Source organism: Schistocerca serialis, chromosome 3 (assembly GCF_023864345.2).
Source record: "Schistocerca serialis cubense isolate TAMUIC-IGC-003099 chromosome 3, iqSchSeri2.2, whole genome shotgun sequence".
Classification (NCBI taxonomy): domain Eukaryota; kingdom Metazoa; phylum Arthropoda; class Insecta; order Orthoptera; family Acrididae; genus Schistocerca; species Schistocerca serialis.
In genome coordinates this window covers 737,437,140-737,454,111 of record NC_064640.1, presented here as the reverse complement: position 1 = coordinate 737,454,111, position 16,972 = coordinate 737,437,140, and positions in this window count along the sequence as shown.

The following is a 16,972-nucleotide window of genomic DNA, read 5'->3' as shown; positions in this document are numbered from 1 at the left end:
CCAATGTGCACTCAGTTTGTCTGCTGGGGGCCTCATCCAAGATGTGGAGGCGACCTTGCCTGTGGCTATCGAGTGTACGGGGTGCAGTTGTCTGCAAGTAGTTGCTGACGTTGGCACTAAGGATGCCTTCGCTTGGGTTCTGAGGCGATCCCCAGTTTGTATAGGCGGCTGGCGGATTTGGTGAAGACCGCTGTCCTCGCACGTGAGGTGCAAGCAGAGCTCTCTATTTTCAGCATCGTTCCCAGAGTCGATAGGGGTTCTTTGGTTTGGGGCCGAGTGGAGGGTCTCAACCAGAGGCTTCGTCGACTCAGTGACAGTCTTGACTGCAGATCTCTAGACTTGCACTATTGGGTGGAGAATTGTAGGACGCCCCTAGTTAGGTCAAGGATGCACTACACAAAGGAAGCAGCTACTCGGGTAGCAGAGTACTTGTGGCGTGCATATGGGGGTTTTTTAGGCTAGGCTGTAGTGCGAGATGTCCTGATGAACACTCCCCAGTCTACGTGCAGGCAGGGAAATCAGGACGGACTCAGTGTAAAGACACTTCAGCTATCAAGATATTAGCAGTAAATTTTCAGAGTGTTTGGAATAAAATTCCTGACTTTACTGCCATCCAGGAAGCGTGTGGCGCGCAATTTATTCTCGGGACTGAGACCTGGCTGAACCATGAGATAGGAAGTTTTGAAATATTTAGTGAGGGTTGGAATGTGTATCAGAAAGACAGATTAGACACCGTAGGAGGTGGTGTCTTCATTGCAGTTGACAAAAATATTGTATCTACTGAGGGCGAAGTAGAGTGTGATTGTGAAGTTATCTGCACACGTTTAACAGGGCTAGGAGAAATAATGTTAATTGTTGGGTGCCAGCCACGGTGGCCGTGCGGTTCTAGGCGCTCCAGTCCGGAGCCGTGCTGCTGCTACGGTCACAGGTTCGAATCCTGCCACGGGCATGGATGTGTGTGATGCCTTTAGGTTAGTTAGGTTTAAGTAGTTCTAAGTTCTAGGGGACTGATGACCACAGCAGTTGAGTCCCATAGTGCTCAGAGCCATTTGAACCATTTTGAATTGTTGGGTGTTATTACCGGCCACCAGGTTCCACTGGGACAGTTCTAGAATCATTCAAAGGGAATCTACACTCTGTATCGCAGAAGTACTCGGATCATGCTATATTAGTTGGAGGCGACTTCAACCTACCTAGTATAGACTGGGATGCCTATGGATTCATTACAGGTGGTACAGACAAGCCGCCATGTGAATTACTTTTGAACACATTATCCGAAAACTGTCTTGAGCAGCTAAATCGACAGCCAACACGTAATGGGAATATTTTAGATCTGGTAGCCACGAACAGAGCAGACCTCATCGACGGTGTCACTGTTGAGACAGGGATTAGTGATCATGATGTTGTCATTACGACTATGGTTACGAAAGTTAAAAAGTCTGTCAAGAAGGCTAGGACAGTATTCTTACTTGAAAGAGCAGATAAGCAGTTGTTAGCAACCCACGTAGCAAATGAATCGACTTCATTTACTTCCGGTACGATGGACGTGGAAGAATTATCGGAAAATTTTAAACACATTGTAAATCACGCATTGGAAAAGTATGTGCCGAAAAAGTGGGTTACGGACGGAAAAGACCCACCATGGTTTAACAGCGCAATTCGGAGAATGCTCAGGAAGCAAAGACAGTTGCACTCGCGGTACAAGAAATATCGGGAGAATGAGGACAGGCAAAAGTCAGTAGAGATTCGTGTGGCTGTAAAAAGAGCGATGCGCAAAGCATACAACCACTACCACCGTCATACCTTAGCAAAAGATCTTGCTGAAAACCCAAGGATATTCTGGTATTACGTAAAATCGGTAAGCGGATCGAAGGCTTTCATCCAGTCACTCACTAATCAGTCTGGCCTGGCAATGGAAGACAACAAAACGAAAGTTGAAATTTTAAATTTAGCGTTTGAGAAATCTTTCACGCAGGAGAATCGTACAAACATACCGCCGTTTATGTCTCGTACAGATTCCCGTATGTAGGACATAGTGATAGACATCCCTGGGGTTGTGAAGCAGCTGAATGGGTTGAAAATAAATAAGTCGCCATGTCCTGATGGGATTGCAATTCGGTTTTACAGAGAGTACTCTACTGCATTGGCTCCTTACTTAGCTTGCATTTATCGCGAATCTCTTGCCCAACGTAAAGTCCCGAGCGACTGGAAAAAAGCGCAGGTGACACCTGTATATAAGAAGGGTAGAAGAACGGATCCTCAAAATTACAGACTAATATCCATAACATTGGTTTGTTGCAGGTTTCTCGAACATATTCTCGGTTCGAATATAATGAATTTCCTTGAGACAGAGAAGTTGCTGTCCATGCATCAGCACGGCTTTAGAAAGAATCGCTCCTGCGAAACGCAACTCGCCCTTTTTTCACATGATACCTTGCGAACCATGGATGAAGGGTATGAGATGGATGCCATATTCCTTGACTTCCGGTAAGCGTTTGACTTTGTGCCCCACTGCAGACTCCTAACTAAGGTACGAGCATATGGGATTAGTTCCCAAGTATGTGAGTGGCTCGAAGACTTCTTAAGTAATAGAACCCAGTACGTTGTCCTCGATGGTGAGTGTTCATCGGAGGGGAGGGTATAAGCTAGAGTGCCCCAGGAAAGTGTGGTAGGTCTGCTGTTGTTTTCTATCTACATAAATGATCATAAATGATCTACAAATGATAAATGATCTACATAAATGATCTTTTCCCGAGGGCATGCAGCTTTACTGTATGATTACATGATGATGGCGTCCTCTTGGGTAAATTATTCCGGAGGTAAAATAGTCCCCCATTCGGATCTCCGGGCGGGGACTACTCAAGAGGATGTCGTTATCAGGAGAAAGAAAACTGGCGTTCTACGGATCGGAGCGTGGAATGTCAGATCCCTTAATCGGGCAGGTAGGTTAGAAAATTTAAAAACGGAAATGGATAGGTTGAAGTTAGATATAGTGGGAATTAGTGAAGTTCGGTGGCAGGAGGAACAAGACTTCTGGTCAGGTGACTACAGGGTTATAAACACAAAATCAAATAGGGGTAATGCAGGAGTAGGTTTAATAATGAATAGGAAAATAGGAATGTGGGTAAGCTACTACAAACAGCATAGTGAACGCATTATTGTGGCCTAGATAGATACGAAGCCCACGCCTACTACAGTAGTACAAGTTTATATGCCCACTAGCTCTGCAGATGACGAAGAAATTGAAGAAATGTATGATGAAATAAAAGAAATTATTCAGATTGTGAAGGGAGACGAAAATTTAATAGTCATGGGTGACTGGAATTCGAGTGTAGGAAAAGGGAGAGAAGGAAACATAGTAGGTGAATATGGATTGGGGGACAGAAATGAAAGAGGAAGCCGCCTGGTCGAATTTTGCACAGAGCACAACATAATCATAACTAACACTTGGTTTAAGAATCATGAAAGAAGGTTGTATACATGGAAGAACCCTGGAGATACTAAAAGGTATCAGATAGATTATATAATGGTAAGACAGAGATTTAGGAACCAGGTTTTAAATTGTAAGACATTTCCAGGGGCAGATGTGGACTCTTACCACAATCTATTGGTTATGACCTGTTGATTAAAACTGAAGAAACTGCAAAAAGGTGGGAATTTAAGGAGATGGGACCTGGATAAACTAAAAGAACCAGAGGTTGTACAGAGATTCAGGGAGAGCATAAGGGAGCAATTGACAGGAATGGTGGAAATAAATACAGTAGAAGAATAATGGGTAGCTTTGAGGGATGAAGTAGTGAAGGCAGCAGAGGACCAAGTAGGTAAAAAGACGAGGGCTAGTAAAAATCCTTGGGTAACAGAAGAAATATTGAATTTAATTGATGAAAGGAGAAAATATAAAAATGCAGTAAGTGAAACAGGCAAAAAGGAATACAAACGTCTCAAAAATGAGATCGACAGGAAGTGCAAAATGGCTAAGCAGGGATGGCTAGAGGACAAATGTAAGGATGTAGACGCCTATCTCACTAGGGGTAAGATAGATACCGCCTACAGGAAAATTAAAGAGACCTTTGGAGATAAGAGAACGACTTGTATGAATATCAAGAGCTCAGATGGAAACCCAGTTCTAAGCAAAGAAGGGAAAGCAGAAAGGTGGAAGGAGTATATAGAGGGTCTATACAAGGGCGATGTACTTGAGGACAATATTATGGAAATGGAAGAGGATGTAGATGAAGATGAAATGGGAGATATGATACTGCGTGAAGAGTTTGACAGAGCACTGAAAGACCTGAGTCAAAACAAGGCCCCCAGAGCAGACAATATTCCATTGGAATTACTGACGGCCGTGGGAGAGTCAGTCCTGACAAAACTCTACCATCTGGTGAGCAAGATGTATGAAACAGGCGAAATACCCTCAGACTTCAAGAAGAATATAATAATTCCAATCCCAAAGAAAGCAGGTGTTGACAGATGTGAGAATTACCGAACTATCAGCTTAATAAGTCACAGCTGCAAAATACTAACACAAATTCTTTACAGACGAATGGAAAAACTAGTAGAAGCCAACCTCGGGGAAGATCAGTTTGGATTCCGTAGAAACACTGGAACACGTGAGGCAATACTGACCTTACGACTTATCTTAGAAGAAAGATTAAGGAAAGGCAAACCTACGTTTCTAGCATTTGTAGACTTAGAGAAAGCTTTTGACAATGTTGACTGGAATACTCTCTTTCAAATTCTAAAGGTGGCAGGGGTAAAATACAGGGAGCGAAAGGCTATTTACAATTTGTACAGAAACCAGATGGCAGTTATAAGAGTCGAGGGACATGAAAGGGAAGCAGTGGTTGGGAAGGGAGTAAGACAGGGTTGTAGCCTCTCCCCGATGTTGTTCAATCAGTATATTGAGCAAGCAGTAAAGGAAACAAAAGAAAAATTCGGAGTAGGTATTAAAATTCATGGAGAAGAAATAAAAACTTTGAGGTTCGCCGATGACATTGTAATTCTGTCAGAGACAGCAAAGGACTTGGAAGAGCAGTTGAATGGAATGGACAGTGTCTTGAAAGGAGGATATAAGATGAACATCAACAAAAGCAAAACAAGGATAATGGAATGTAGTCTAATTAAGTCGGGTGATGCTGAGGGAATTAGATTAGGAAATGAGGCACTTAAAGTAGTAAAGGAGTTTTGCTATTTGGGGAGCAAAATAACTGATGATGGTCGAAGTAGAGAGGATATAAAATGTAGGCTGGCAATGGCAAGGAAAGCGTTTCTGAAGAAGAGAAATTTGTTAACATCCAGTATAGATTTAAGTGTCAGGAAGTCATTTCTGAAAGTATTCGTATGGAGTGTAGCCATGTATGGAAGTGAAACATGGACGATAAACAGTTTGGACAAGAAGAGAATAGAAGCTTTCGAAATGTGGTGCTACAGAAGAATGCTGAAGATTAGATGGGTAGATCACATAACTAATGAGGAAGTATTGAATAGGATTGGGGAGAAGAGAAGTTTGTGGCACAACTTGACCAGAAGAAGGGATCGGTTGGTAGGACATGTTCTGAGGCATCAAGGGATCACCAATTTAGTATTGGAGGGCAGCGTGGAGGGTAAAAATCGTAGAGGGAGACCAAGAGATGAATACACTAAGCAGATTCAGAAGGATGTAGGTTGCAGTAGGTACTGGGAGATGAAAAAGCTTGCACAGGATAGAGTAGCATGGAGAGCTGCATCAAACCAGTCTCAGGACTGAAGACCACAACAACAACAACAAATGATCTTTTGCGTAGGGTGGATAGCAATGTGCGGCTGTTTGCTGATGATGCTGTGGTGTACGGGAAGGTGTCGTCGTTGAGTGACTGTAGGTGTATACAAGATGACTTGGACAGGATTTGTGATAGGTGTAAAGAATGGCAGCTTACTCTAAATATAGATAAATTAATGCCGATGAATAGGAAAAAGAATCCCATAATGTTTGAATACTCCATTAGTAGTGTAGTGCTTGAAACAATAACAACGATTAATTATTTGGGCGTAACATTGCAGAGCGATATGAAGTGGGACAAGTACTGGCGGTTGAGGGGAAGGCGGATAGTCGTCTTCGGTTCATTGATAGAATTTTGGAAAGATGTGGTTCATCTGTAAAAGAGACCACTTATAAAACACTAATACGACCTATTCTTGAGTACTGCTCGAGCGTTTGGGATCCCTACTAGGTCGGATTGAGGGAGGACATAGAAGCAATTCTGAGGCGAGCTGCTAGATTTGTTACTGGTAGGTTTGATCATCACGCGAGTATTATGGAAATGCTTCAGGGACTCGGGTAGGAGTCCCTGGAGGAAAGGAGGCTTTCTATTCGTGAATCGCTACTGAGGAAATTTAGAGAATCAGCATTTGTGGCTGACTGCAGTACAATTTTACTGCCTCCAACTTATATTTCGCGGAAAGACCACAAAGATAGGATAAGAGAGATTAGGGCTCGTACAGAGGCATATAGGCCGTCATTTTTCCCTCGTTCTGTTTGGGAGTGGAACAGGGAGAGAAGATGCTAGTTGTAGTACAACGTACCCTCCGCCACGCACCGCCGACAGTGGAAACATGAGTGGCAATAAGTCGTCTTCGCAGCAGAGACCCAGTTCCAGTTACATATTGCGATGGATGTAATGCTGTTCATAAGATATGTGAACGTTTTTTTTAAATTACCGCCACCAGTCACCAACTTTGTCAACTATTGTATTACTTAATTACATGTATTACATGTTATGATTATTGGATTACTTATTTATTTCGCGACATGTTTCGATTTAATACCTCCTCATCAGGCTAAATGGTATTACAAAACAACTTTAAAATAAGGGCATACAGATATTACGTAGTCTTTTTGTAAACGTTGTAGTCATCTTCTTTCTTCTGGCGTGGCAGTCTCGTAGTGATGCGCTCTGTTGCCTCCATATCCGTGGCTCTCCTTGTAAAAACGGTCACAAACAGTTCTGCACTACACTGTGTTTGCGTGGTAGAGTAATGGTGATGTACGCGTTCGTAGAGAACTTGTTTGCGCAGCAATCACTGATATAGTGTAGCTGAGGCGAAATAAGGGGAACCAGCCCGCATTCTCGTTAGACCGCATGGCTAACCGGTTGGGCATCACCTTGTTTACTTGCGATACAATTTGCGGAAAATAAATAACTAATTTTGGAATCATAACGTGATTTTTCCTGTCATGTTTACATGTCAGGCCTGAATCTATTTTCCTAATCAGATCAAATACCGTTTCCGAGAGTCACGTGTCTGTAACGAATGGATTACCTAAATCCGCTCTTCTGATTGTCAGTTCTGTGAAGTGATATTTTTGGCGCCTTCATATCTTACTTTTTTGAAGAAGAGAAGCTTAAGGCTCTTACCCATATGACATTGTTGTGTTATTTCCGCCAGATCATTGTGGAAAATGATTGCGAAGTGATCACTGGTTTTGTATTATCGTAATGAAATATTTTGGACATGTGCAGTAACTAGGAATATCAGAATGAGTAAAGACATTACGAGTAAAAAATAAATAATTTGTCTTTATGTACTACAGCATTAAGATTGAAGGCACTAATCAGAGAAGTGGCACCTATTCGAGGTTAAAATAATTCGTGACAGGCAAAGGGATATATTTTCGAAACTCTTCCACTTCTTACATCTTTTTTTACATAGTATCAAACTGACTTTATTCACTACTTTTATTCAATTAACTGTATTTATTTTATTTCTGATACTTAGTCCCGCCGTTTTCGTCATCATACACAAAATACAGAATAAGAAATCTTTATAATGGAACATCCCTTCTAGATATCCAGAGAATCTTGCGGTTTTTATCTCGGTTCTTGTGGACTGCACGGTAGGTTTAAATTGGCCTATATCAACCCACCTCTTGTGAGGTACTGAGTGTCCTGTCGCCAGAAAAACACTATGGACGAGAGAGTTTTCCAGTACCAGAATAATAATAAAAATGGCGTGTGGCGATGGCCTCCCGTCGGGTAGACAGCTCGCCTGGCGCAAGTCTTTCGATTTGACGCCACTTCGGCGACTTGCGCGTCGAAGGGGATGAAATGATGATGATTAGAACATCACAACACCCAGTCCCTGTGCAGGAGAAAATCTCCGACCCATTCGGGAATCGAACCCGGGTCCTTAGCATTGACATCCGTCGCGCTGACCACTCAGCTACCGGGGGGCGGGCGCCAGTACCAGAAAGGAGGTGCAACAACTTTCAAATCAAATTGCTACAAAGGACAACACGGTTGCCTCCAATTAGTTTTCTTTTGTCAGTACAGAAGACATTTCGGCACTGATTGTGTTGCTTCATTCTTCCATAAAAACCTAATGTCATATGAAGTGTTTTCAACTATGTTGTAAGACGTTGTGGTCTCCTGACCTTCATTTCTTGCATATGCCACCCTCACAATCATATTCCGCACATCAAGACGCTTCATTCGAACCCAAACTCGATAAGATAATGTCAATGTTGTATGAATTCATGTAAACGATATGCAAATAACAAGTAAGCACACCATGGTTGAAATACTCGAAACTGGTGTACACACACACATTCAAGACACTACGGTCGCAGGGGCTTGCTTTTAGTTTGGGAGAGGCAAAAACCGTATAACAGGACGCCAGTCCCTTCAGAGGACGACTCAGGCTATCTATGTCTTCCGGTGACCGCCCGTAGAGCAGACAGCGTTGGCCTGAGTGAAAAGGGGGAATTACCCTGTGTTCGGCTTAAAAACAAATCCCGCTACATTGTGTGGGAGCGCCCATCCTACGCATTATTTACAATATAACACCCAGTTTCAGAGATTTTCACAGGGAGACAGCAAACACCAAACGCCAATGCTACAGATTTCCGGATTGGTCGCCGTAAACGAAACGTCATCCTCCCGTCTTAGAAGAGCAATGCTCGTTGGCAGACGATATTTCTGATGCCTTGAGCTGAAGGAGTAATGGAAGAGACTGAAAGATATACCCTTTACGTCTCACGTGGAGAGGGGCCATTCCGTTGTCGCTCTTGGAGCGAGAACACGTAACGAGAGCGTTCGCGCTCATATTTGTACACAAAGAGCGAGGGACAAGTCTCTCCTCAGTACTTCACTGGGAGAGCACCACTGTTGAGAGTGAATCGAGGTGCAACTCTATACTGAGTCCTTGCGATTAAGCATTGTTCACTGTGTTGGCCTCTACACTTATTGTGTGGTGTGAACAAACAGAGTTATAGTTAAATGCCTGCAAGCGAATTTTTGAGTGGCATCGCAGTGGACTGGTTATCTGACCGGTGTACCACGCCAATAGTTAGACTGTGGGCAAATAGGATTCCTTGACTTCATCAAGGCGTAGGGAGAGTTTGATTGGCGAAGGTCAATCCAGACAGAATGAGAGTTACCTTATTTGTCCTCAGCGAGTGGCGCAGACAGCAGTCATCGCAGCTTATGGTATTGTGCCCTACAGCTATTGCGAGCCCCATATTTCCTCCACAACAGTACCCTTCATTGCATTTCACACGCGGCCACCTCGACCATACCTAGCAGCATTCTAATGGATAATTATTCAAGTTGAGTAGGTGCGGCTCTCAGCCATTCTGCCAAGTCAATAACAATCTTAAACTTTGTATAGAAATTTCATTAGCGAATCCTATCCTTGAGAGGTAACTTCACATTCCGAAAAGAACCAGGATATAACTTGCTCAATTCATAACTAGAAGTGCCATTGTAATTTCTCAAAATTTTTGCAAAATAAATAATAATTTTCGTTAGTTTCATGTTTTTCTTACACTAACTAGCACTACTACAGTACCCAAGTATCCCACTAGATACGTAAGAAGTTTTATGAATTTTTGTGTCATTTCCTTACAGCGGACGACTCCAAAAATATTTCTCTTTAGAACGTTAGGAGCGTCCGTCTGACTTCTGTAGTAGTGTGGGGGTGGAAATAGAATCTTGCAGGAGCCATAGGGTAAAGGGTACATCTCAGATTAGTCCGTCGTGCAGAATAACAGAGTAGCAGATCAACCCCACTTTCACAATGTCTACTCATTCACACATAACAACAGGTTTACTTTGACGTCTTTTAAAACATTTTTCTAAAAGTTTCGTTGCTAGCCTTGGAGTTCGGTTCACTGCTGAATAACCTGTTTGAGCGAAACGTACTGTTACTCAACTACAGCATTCTGGCTGCACGATCTGTCGCCTGCTCAGCTGCCTTGATAAATCCTTTCTCTTTCTCATTTCCCCCTGCCAGAGGTTCGAGTCCACCCTCGGGCATGGGTGTGTGTGTTGTCCTTAGCGTAAGTTCGTTAGTTAGGTTAAGTAGTTCGTAAGCTTAGGGACCAATGACCTCAGCAGTATGATCCCATAAGGCCTTACCACAAATTTCCAGTTTCTTTCTCATTGTCAATAAATTTAATCACATTAACCGCAAGCCATTACGCTTCCCGCCTAGATATTTTTTGCACTCACCTTCCACATTCACACATCGATGTAGTAACATGCACTACTTCAACCAGAGAGTCACTATACCATGCCACGCAACAAAGTTATTTCCTGATAAGCTCGCATTACCACTTCGCTTTTCTGGGTAATATGGACAATATACACTAATGAGACAAAGGACATGGAATCCCACCAAATATCATGTCAGACCTCCTTTTGCCTGGTGTAGTGCATCAACACGGCACGACATAGGCTCAATACATCGTTGGAAGCACCTTCCAAAAAACTGACTTATGCTGCCTCTATACGCTGCACAGTCATCCACAAAAATTGCATCATTGTTTATTTATTTATTTATGCATTTATTTTACCTAGCAAGATTAGGGCCTTCAGGCCCTCTGTTACTCCTAACCAGGCATACTCAGATTCAACAAATTTCAGTTTCTACAGAACATTGAGGACATATAACATGTTATACAGTATTAATGTTAAAGAAAAAAAAATAGAGATTATAGCAGTAGTACAATGATAATTATAACAATAAAAAAATAATTATAACAATCAAGAATAATAATAATAATAATAATAATAATAATAATAATAATAATAATAATAATAATGACTATGTATATGAAAGTAAACATATTTTTCTTTTATGAGTGTCAGTCCTATTGCTAGTTGGGAATTTTCTCGTTATATTCTTGCAGCTTGTGAGCTATTCTCATGAAGCAGAGACATAAGACGATGGAATGGGGTGAAAGAGATATAGAAGAGGTAGATAGGTTAGAGGAAGAGAAATAGAATGGTAAAATTCGAAGCTATGATGGAGAGGAGAAAGAAAAAGATGAGAGGGGCACAACAATGGTGGCTATACCGTCCCTAATATGTAAGTCTTAAGTTCCCTCTTGAATGTTGAGTGGTTCCGGATAAGACGCAGATCACAGGGGAGTGCATTCCATAGTCGTATGGCTGAGATGGAGAATGACACGGAGAAGGATTTTGTGTTATGTAAAGGTACAGCCAAGATGCTAGACGTATCCGATCTGGTATTGCGGTTGTGGAATGATGATGGGTGTCTAATGTGAGAAGATAAGTATTGGGGGCACCAGTGGCTAAGAAATCGATGAAGTAAGCACATCGTGTGGAGATCGCGTGCCTTATGTGGGCGTATCCAACCTAGCTGGGAGTATGAAGGACTGATATGATCATACAACCGTATATTGCATATGTATCTAACGCAAGCATTCATCACTAGCTCGAGGCATCTCGAATTTTCACTATTTGTGCCGTGTTGAACTACATCACAGTAGTAAAGATTAGGCAAGACTAGTGTTTGGACTAATTTTTGTTTAACATGGGTTGGAAATATTTTTCTAAATTTTTGAATTGCATGTAGGGAGGAGAGCGATTTCCGGCAAGCTGTGACTGTTTGTTCTTCCCAGTTTAGGTGTTCATCCAAGATTATTCCAAGGTCTTTTACTGTTTTTTGGTATGGTAGTTGGGTACCATTGAGGAGTATTTGAGGGACTGTTTCGCGAAAGTACCGACTGATTAACTTTGGATGAGATATAAGTATGACCTGGGATTTCTTGGGGTTTAGTTTCAGACCTAGGTTCTGTGCCCATCGAGAAACAGAGCAAATATCTGCGTTCATACTCGCTACTGCATCAGCAATGTTCTTGGGGCTTGCACTTATGTACAGTTGGATGTCGTCGGCATATAGATGGTAGTTGCTGGAGTGAATCACTGAAGAAATATCATTAATGTACAGTGAGAAGAGTAATGGACGAAGGACGGAGCCTTGGGGAACTACAGAGCGCAATTTTTTTCCATAACGACTTTTACGAGCCACAAATGACTTGTTGACTTCTGTTCTTGAGGTAGCTGTCGAACCAATCTACTGTGCTGTTTGAGAAATTCAGCTGCTTCATTTTAATTAGTAATATATCAAAGTCAACTGTATCATAAGCCTTGCTAAAGTCAAGCAGTGTTAGGATGGTAGCTTCATGTCTGTCCATAGCATGTTTAATGTCATCAGTTACTTTGATTAATGCAGTTGCTGTACTATGGTGCTTTCGAAAGCCTGACTGATATTTGTCGTGGATATTATGAGTTTTGAGGTAATCCGTCAGCTGTTCATGGACGATGTATTCTAGGGCTTTAGATATTGCAGGAAGTATGCTGATCGTCCTGTAGTCACCTGGCGACTTAGGGTTGTCAGTCTTGGGTATAGGTTGAATTAAACTTTGCTTCCACTCAGTAGGATATGTACTACTGACAAGAGACAGGTTGAAGATGTCTGTGATAACTGGAGTAATAGTGTTTACGACGTTCTTAATCATGCCAATGCTCACTCCATCATTTCCTACTGCCTCGGAAGAGATTCTCATAATTGCCTTGTGTACCGTGCCGGTAGTTTAGATATATGATGTCCATGAATGGCTGAAAATGGTCTCCCAGTAGGCGAATGTAGGCATTTCCAAGCAATGATCGGTTCAGCTGGAGCAGAGGACAGAGACTATTCCATGTAAAGAAGCTCTCACCACTATGGAGCCACCACCAGCTTGCACAGTGCTCTGTTGACGACCTGGGTCCTTGGTCACGTGTGGTCTTGTCGCACTCGAAACCTACTTTCAGCATACCAACTGATATTTGAACTCATCTGATTAGGCATGCGTCTACATTAGAGGGATTCAAAATTATTCTGATAAGTGGGTTCAAACAGAGACATTTTCAGAATATTTGACTCGATTTTGTATCCTGTTAAATGACAAAAAGTATGCTTTAGAGCTGTTGTAACGTTTTGCGTTATGTAGGAGAGCGATTTGAACGTCTAGAGCTGGTATGAGGGGACGTGAAATCGTTGTATAACTGAACACTAGTGGGCGCAGAACTTATGGGTCGCCACAGCAGGTCAGGCAGAGCAAATGCTATGGTGAGTCCAGGTACATCGGCGAGCAGCTTCACCGGAAATGGTTAATTCGTGTTTTGACAAATATGATGAGCGATGCTCGCTTAAGAGGGCAGCCAATGCTCCATGAAATTCTGGAGGGTCAGACAAGCTGGCGGATGGTTTCTTATAGTTTTTAGAGAATATATAACTAATTACAGTTACGTATTACTGCAAATCTAAATACACCAATGACTTCAGGAAAATGCAGCCAATGACACAACAATATTTAAGTACCCTTCAAACTATAGAAGTTAATATATCTCAGCGAAAAACAATTATATATTGAACCTTGGAATTAACAGCTCTTAACCATTCCATGCTATTTCAGCATAGAATAACTCAGATGATAACACCACACTAAAACTATCTTCTCTAGAAGCTACATACGCCTACCTATGTTATTTCTCGTTTTATTACGCTTTTCGTACCTTTTAATTATGCAGATTGTCAGGTCTTCTTATCCTCCACAAATACACAGCAGATGAATGCAGCATGAATGCCTCAAGTTTTGTCGTAATTCTGTATTTATTTAATAAACAGTTACTATTTTGCCTATAACTTCCATAAACATTAATTACAACTAGAAATTCAGAATCATGGTAATTTAATAATTGATGAGTCATATGTGACAGCTGACAGCACCTTCAAAAAGTAGTGCCAAAAGCGCTTCTGATGAGCAAGATTAAATAATTGTTTAAATAACATTTAATGACGATCTTCTGTTATTTATCGTGAGCAAACTTACACTAAATTCCTGGCTTATTTATTCATGGACAGACCTCTGTTTATATTCATTGTGACTGCCGGCAGTGTGACTGAACTTATATTACATACCTTTAAGTATTGTTGAAATATACTAGTTTAGTGTTGGAAGTGGTGATGTTCAGTCAAATTATGTCTATAGAGCAGGCAGTACCAGAGCAGTAGGAAAACTGGGACCTAAAGAGTGAAGAACTATAGTGAGCTATTCTGGACAATTGGAAGTTCATTCTGCCTGTGGGAGCACGTGGTTTTTCGTGGCGTGTATGAAAGATTGTGGGCGGTGCACAGCCGCTACCGTTCTTTAACTTCTAACTGGAATTTATGTTTCGAGAGATCTGGATGTACTGCATTGTAAGACTCTAACTTTTTCGCTTGTATTATAGAACTGAGGATAGTTTTGTATCGTAAGTGTAGATTTCTGAATCTGAACTCTAAAATGATTTGAGCTGGTGAATGGTTCATCTATTGTGATCGTAAAATGACACAGGTTTTGCGTATCTTTGAGGACAATTTAGTTTGCGGATTTTGCTACCAGTCTTGTAGGGCTCTTAATGTAACTTTGCTTTGTTTGATAAGGACGTATTCTATTTTCATTTATATTGAATATCGTGGGACCTTTTCCCATTTATTTGAGGTGTCTTTTCTTGAATAAGTAGTGTACAACGTGATTGTTTGTCGTCGACATAAGTAACACACTTCCTAATGAAACCCTTATTATTAAACTATCAATTTAACTTTTATTTTGTATTCCTGTATATTTTATTAAATAGCAACTGTAGCCAATGCATACATTAATTGACTGCAGAATCACAGCTACAGGTTAATATTTGCAGCGAACTACCTGTGGGGCATGAAAGCAGAAGTGCCCGGCTCGACGCTACGGCTACATCGAGTTATCTTTTTAAACGGGGCCATGGATAGCTCCAGTAAGGAAAGTATGAGCAATATCAAGTAAATTCGTAACTGGTTTGCTCGTTTCAGATGCTGTTTAGGTAGAGCAGGGCCGGCCAAACGCTGCACAGTGTGCAGACGTGCGGAAGTGCTGCACATGTGCGCACGTGTGCGACAGCGAGCGACAGCGACATCTATTATTAGACATGTGTCCTGAATGAACGGCGGAGGCTCCACTTCCCTGTTTATGTGGTACAAGCAAGACCACAACACACCCAGTCTCGTTTACCCCTGGTGACAGTAACTTTAACAGAGAAGTACAGAGAAATGGCAGGTACTGTGAAAAAGCAAAGGACGGGAGGTCTATGTTCTCGGTCGTTTAAAAATGACTGGGAACTGCAATTCTTTTTTGTAGCCGTTGGCGAAAACTCACATTGTTTGCTGTGCCGCCGAACAATAGGCCGACAGCGTAAGTTTTCTATTGAAAGACACTACAATACACATCACAAAGACGAGTGTAGTGTACTCAACAGTGAAGAACGGCAAGCAAAATTAAATGTCCTTAAGAAAATGGATGAGACACATCAACTCGATTTTACTGTACGTCAAAGTAACTGATTCTTCTTGAACTCTTAGTTTCTTGTGTTACACTTATGTCTATTTTACTGCACGCTGTACAATGTACTGTTTTCAATTTTCCGGAATGACAACCACACTAAATCTTCACTGCGAGCAAGTTTTAAAATCGCATAAAAAACTGCACAATCTGGGAAACCCTTTTCCGAAGGGGAGTTTGTGAAAGGGTGTCTGATTGATGCTGCAGAACTTGTGTGTCCCACGAACGTTAGCAGGTTTCAAGAAATCGGTCTGTCCAGACAAACAGTGACAAGACTTATCAGTGCTATGGCCGGCGGTGTGCACAGGCAGCTAATAAATAAGGCTTTCTTTGTTGCTTTCTCTGTTGCACCCGATGAAGCAACAGATCTTACAGATACAGCCCAGGTTGTGATATACATACGAGGTGTCGATAACGCACTTTGTGTGACAGAGGACGTTTTGAACTTAATACCTTCGAAAGGGACTTACAAGTTCGGACTTACTCCAAGCTGTGGAGCAAGTGATTGATGGCGTCGGTATAGACTGGAATCGGTTAGTCTCAGTGACCACATATGAAACACCATCAATGGTGCAAAAAGCTAGGGCGCACAGACGAGACGTTGTATGTAATTCACTGCATTCTGCATCGAGAGGCGCTTTGTGCAAAATCAGTAACGTTAGCAAACGTCATGCAAATTGTGCATAGTGTAAACTATCTAAAGACACATGAGCTTACGCATCGCCAGTTTCGGCGGCTCTTGGAGGAATTAGGAGTGGAGTTCGGCGACATACCTTACTGTACCGAAGTACGCTGGCTCAGTTGAGGTAAAATGCTAAAAATATTTTTTGATTTACGTACCTATGTTGGAAGACCCTTGTTGGATATCAGACCTTGCATTTCTCGTGGACATTACGTCTAACATGAATAGTCTGAACGTCAGCTAGCAAGGTGAAAATAATTTAATTCCTGACATGTTGGAAAAAGTAAATGCCTTTGAAAGGAAGCTTGCGCTTTGGGAGAGCCAGCTATTGACAGAAAACACTGCAAATTTCCCGACTTTTGACTGGTCCATGAAAGTGCTAGATTTCAAGAATACGTGTCAATAATTGTAAAAATTAAGGAACAATTTCGAGCACGATTTGCAGATGTTACGAGTTAGTCTTCTGTCATTCTTCTCTTTGCTGGACCGTTCTCGTCGTCAGTTGAAGATGCTCTGGATGATCTGCAGATGGAACTGATCGACCTCCAGTACAATACAAGACTGGAGGATAAGTTCTTTGCAGTGCGAAGTACAAAATAATTGTACAA